This window comes from Citrus clementina, unplaced genomic scaffold, assembly GCF_000493195.1.
Source record: "Citrus clementina cultivar Clemenules unplaced genomic scaffold, Citrus_clementina_v1.0 scaffold_2, whole genome shotgun sequence".
Classification (NCBI taxonomy): domain Eukaryota; kingdom Viridiplantae; phylum Streptophyta; class Magnoliopsida; order Sapindales; family Rutaceae; genus Citrus; species Citrus x clementina.
Window position 1 is genome coordinate 17,921,035 of NW_006262688.1, and position 5,410 is coordinate 17,926,444.

The 5,410-nt window shown below is 36.6% G+C and overlaps 1 non-coding gene across 1 annotated transcript; it reads left to right on the forward strand.

Annotated features, from left to right (window-relative positions):
- The first annotated feature begins 939 nt into the window (after positions 1-939).
- On the forward strand, positions 940-1,043 carry LOC112101277. Its single transcript, XR_002907404.1, has one exon. It is a non-coding gene; the product is annotated as a small nucleolar RNA R71 (small nucleolar RNA).
- The last annotated feature ends 4,367 nt before the right edge of the window (positions 1,044-5,410 follow it).

Below are 5,410 nucleotides of genomic sequence, written 5' to 3' on the forward strand. Positions count from 1 at the left end.
ACATATTCTCGTGGGTTGGTTTCTTCTTTCTCTTTTGGTGATGAGTCCTTAACACTCACAGGTACAATTTGATTTTCTTTTGTCACCGGCATCTCCATTTTGTTGTCGACTTCTTTTCCTTTTTGCAAGGTCATGACTGCTTTGACCTCTCCATGCTGCTGTGGTGAACTGGTACTTGCTTCATGTACTCCTTTAGGATTAGGCACTGGTTGACTTAGAAGTTTACCTTTCTCAACGGTCATTACCAAGGTCTGAACTGAAGAAGCAAGTTGTCCCACCATCTTCTCCAGGCTTGAAACTGATTGGGCTTGCGAGTTGAAGCCTGCTCTCAACTCATTTCGTAGTCCATCAATGGTGCGGTTCTGTTGCTCAATCGTAGAGTGAGTAAGATTCTTGAGATTATGGAATGAATCCTTTCATGGTCTGGGTTGAGAGTAGTTCTAGTTCTGATTGTATGGTCTAAATGGTGGCTGAGAGCCTTGAGGAATTTGAGGAATTGGTTGCATTAGTGGAGCTGGAGCTGTTGGTCCATTCTGTTGGAATCCTTGAGACCATGAAAAATTAGGGTGGTCTCTCCATCCAGGGTTATATGTGTTGGAGTATGGGTTATAATTTGATGGCTTTCTCATTACACCTATGGCATTGGCTTGATCTGAGTATGAGTCATAGTCATGTGGTTATGTTGATTTAGCAGTCGATAACGATGCTATTTGTCGAGCAAAACCTTCCCCAATGTGAACCTCATTTACTCCCTTAATTCTTCTAGTATTCCGGAGTGATCGACTTCGTTGTTGGGAATTATCCGCTTGTCGCTGGAAGAATTCCCAAATCTCTGATGCACTTTTTGACATTAGCTCTCCTCCATTTGTTGCCATTAGCCATTCTTGCACATTCGGCAATAATCCCTCCAAAAAGTATTGGCATTGATGCAATTTCTCATACCCATGATGTGGACACTTCAAGAGTAGCCCATTGAATCGCTCCCATGTTTCGAAAAATTGCTCGTCCTCTCTCTGGGTAAACTCTGAGATTTCCCTGCGATTAGCATTGGTTTTATGCACTGGGAAATATTTATTCAAAAATTTAGTTACCATTTGTTCCTATGATGAAATGCTATTGGCAGGCAATGTATTAAGCCATGAACGAGCTCTATCCTTTAAAGAAAATGGGAATAATCTAAGTTTAACATCCTCATCTGAAAAATTCTCATATTTAAATGTTTGACACATAGCATGAAAATCATTCAAATGATTATATGGGTCCTCATTTTCTAGGCCATAAAATGTGGGGAGACAATTCAGCACACTAGGTTTTAGTTCAAAACTCCTAGCAGCTACATTTGGGTATCTTATGCATGATGTGCTCAAATTTGCTAAAGGACGGAAATAATCCTTAAATGGCCTCTCCTGTGGTGATTGTAAATCCATTTTATTTTTAACATGTTTGTGTGTGCGAAGTGTTTTTTCTAATTCAAGGTCTAGAGGTTCAAAATTAGGAAATAATGACTTACGACCATGCATGCAAGGAACACAAAAATAAATGGGAACAAAACAAATAAAAATAAAGAAAAAGAAAAAATTACGATACTAACCTTATTACGCTGTTACAACCTTTCTATAAAAACACATTAAAATAAATTCGTGAAATTAACTAAAAATGAAATTAATAAAAAAAATTACAAAGACAAATAAATTGAAAATTAAATTACAGAATTTTAAAGAAGAGAGAGAATAAATAAATAAAATTCTTAGCTCAAAATGTAAATTCACTCTTTTTTTTTTCTTTCTTTTTTTTTAATAAAAAAATATTACAAGAAAACAATTAAAAGAAATTATTCACAAAAATTAATTTTACGAATTAAAATTACTTACCTTCCCGGCAACGGCGCCAAAAACTTATTGTGCAAATTTTAATGTACTCGCAAGTGCATGAATCTATTGTAGTATAGACTAATGGTAACGAGTGTCGATCCCACGAGGAGGTGGATTTTAATTTTGTGTAGAATTAATTTTGTAAATGGGTGATTGGATTTGTGGTGGAAATGATTTGGAATATGCTAAAACTTAAATTAAAATGGCGAGAAAAAATTCTAAAATTGGAATTGAAATGGCGAGAATAAATTGAAGAGAAATCTATTGAAATGACGTACTTGGGTATCTGGATTCGTATCAACATGCACCATGGTCTAAATATTCCTTATTAATACCAATTAAATCATAAGGGGGGAATCCACACCTTACGAACCACACTCTAATCAATATGGTGTTAAGGGCTTATCGTGCCAAATAATAATAACCTTGTACTAGGGGGCCGGTGAAACCAAGATGGTACTAGACAAGATTAGTATTATTTGTCAACGAGAAGTCAAAACATCCACAAAAATTAGAGGGGAAGAGAAAGTAAATTTACCAAATAAAGCCCATGACACATGTTGAGATTTCACTTTCAACCCAAGCTTGAAAGAAAATTAGCCACTCATAATTGAACTAGGGGCAAAATGAAAATTTATTAAAATACGTAGAAAATACAAAATGGAGAAGGAATTACAGAAAATGGATCCTAAAAATGGATTCAGAGAGATCAAATTAAGGGGGCGGACGCCCCCTTTTTATAGATACATGGAGTAAATCATAGTCATCGGATTAAAACAGTTTGGACGCTCAGGATTGCGCCACGTCATCAGTCAATAGTACGCGGTTTGACCATGTGGATGAACAGTAACACGGTTTGACCCGAATTGAATAGTAACGCGGTTTGGTTGAAAATAATCCTGTGTGATGCATGTACCGTACGTGAGATTTTTGGTTCACTGATATGCTGCCACGTCACCATCAACAGTACATAAGAATTTTAGTCCAACAGAATCGTGACACCTCATCAGTCAATGCCACATCATCGGTCAATGCCACATCATTGGTCAATGCCACGTCATCGATCCGTCTATGTGAACAGTGTCGACAGTACCGTACACGTTAATAGTACCGTACATGTGAACAGTGCCATTTTTCCTTTTATGCTCCTCCTAAGGTTTTCGACCGTCCTAAGTTCAAAAGTGATGTCTGTTTTACTGTCTGATCTCTCGTTTATTTTGAAATGACTATGATGTCCCTAAAATACATAAAATACTTAATTAAAATAAAACACACGGAATTAAATCAAAAGAAGGTTAAATACATAAAAGTAAGAGTGTTAGTAAAACTTGAAGTGTAAAATGACGATTTTCTCCTTTATAAATATACATTTTCTAACACTCAACATTTACATCTCATTAGGGCATAAAAAGTGTCTTCATTTTCTTTCCTGCGTTTGCTAAAAATTGGCTCTTTAATGACCTTTCTCTTCCAAAGAATGTAGGTTGTAGGTAGTATGTTTTGAGCTGCTCTCCACATGAACATTTTAATCTTCTCCAGGATCTCTTTGGTCCAAATAGCCTCTCAACGAGTTTTTTTATTTGTCTGAGCTATTGGCTATGTCTGAAAACTTCATCTTCAAAGCTAGTTGATACCCACTCTTAATTGAGTAGTTACCATGCGTGTCAAAGTGCCAAATTAACTGATCTGTCTAAGGAGAACTTATGAGTGGAATTCTTAGGATCTTTTCTGCATCTTCTTTCATAAAATGTTGATTAATCATATCTTCATTCCACTTTTGGTTGCTAATGAGATAAGCTACAACAGAGCTTGGAGGCAATGTCTGAAGGGAAAAAGGATTTAACGTATCAGGCCTTGAAATCCAATTACTTTTATAGATATACACCTACTCTCCACTGCCAATTCTCCACCATGAGCCTTTATGAATAATTTGTCTACCCCATAAGATACTTGTCCAAACAAAATATGGCTTTGAGCCTAACTTTGCTTCTATAAAGCTAGAGCTCTAAAAGTACCTGGCTTTCAACACCCGTGATATCAAAGCCTCTGGCTTTTGTATGATTCACCATCCTTGCTTCGCAATTAAGGCCTGATTAAAGTTAGAAAAGTCTTGAAATCCTAGTCCCCTTCTTGTTTTAGCATGGCATAGTCTCTCTCATCTTGCCTAATGAATACCCATGTGCTCTTTTGAGGAACCCCACTAGAATTTCGCGATGGCTTTTTGAATGTCTTCACACACGTTTTGAGGCATTTTGAAAACACTCATTGCATACGCAGGCATTGCTTGAGCTATACTTTAATAAGTACTTCCTTTCCCCCGTAAGAGAAGAATTAACTATGTCAGCTATTTAACTTGCTCAAAACTTTTTACTTGATGTCACTAAAAAAAGTTTATCTTATTTCTTCCCACGATGGATGGCAATCCAAGATACTTTTTGTGCCTCGAAACAACTTTCAAGCTGAAGATGCTCTTTATTTCATCTATCTGACTCTGGTTTGTGTTACTGCTAAAGAACATTGAAGATTTCTCGAAATTGAAGATCTGACCCGAAGCAGCAGCATAAACATCAAAACCCTTCTTTAAGTTTTTATAATCTGCACTAGAGGCTCTCGAGGAAACCAAATTGTCGTCTATAAATAGGAGATGAGAGATAAACAAAGTTCTGCCGAACCTCAACCCCATAATCAGGTTGTGCTTTTCTGCCTGCATAAGTAGGTTTGAAAAAACCTCTGTACAAATGATAAAGAGATATGGTGATAGAGGGCATCCTTATCTTAAACCTTTTTATGGATAGATTAAGCCTTTAGCCACCCCATTGATTAGAACCGAAAATCTTGCTATGGATATACAGTTCATAATCAGACTTGCCCAATTTGGGGAGAAGCCTAACTGCTACATTACAATTTTAAAAAAAATTCAACTCTATTTTATCATAAGCCTTGCTAATATCTAGCTCAAGTGCTACCAGCCTATTCCTTTTTCCCATGTTTTGTCTTATTTTGTTGAGGCATTCATATCCTACAATTACATTATCAGTGATTAGCCTATTTGGGATAAACACACTTTGAGTCAGGGAAATAATATCATTCAAGATTTGTTTAAGTCTATTTGCCAACATTTTTGCCATAATCCTATAAATGACATTACAAAGGCTAATCGGTCTAAAATCAGTCACTTTTCTAGGATTATGCATTTTTTGAATCAAGGCAATATAAGTATGATTTAGGGGTGCAATGCTACCTCCCTCATTGAGGATGTGCAGACATGTAGTGGTCACTCTTTCCTTAACTGAGCTCCAATGCTTCTGAAAAAAACTTGTTAGAAGACTATCCGAGCCTGGTGCTTTGGTGGGGCACATTTGCGCAAGAGCCTCTAAAACATCTTTATTAGTGAATTTCTTATCCAAGAAGCTGTTTGTCTCATTTGTTACTCGTTTTGGCAAGTCTGCTAAGGCTACCTCCATTTGGATTGGGGTTGGGATTGGGTTGGTTGAAGTAAAAATATTTGTGAAGTATTCATAAAACATTCTTTCCACATC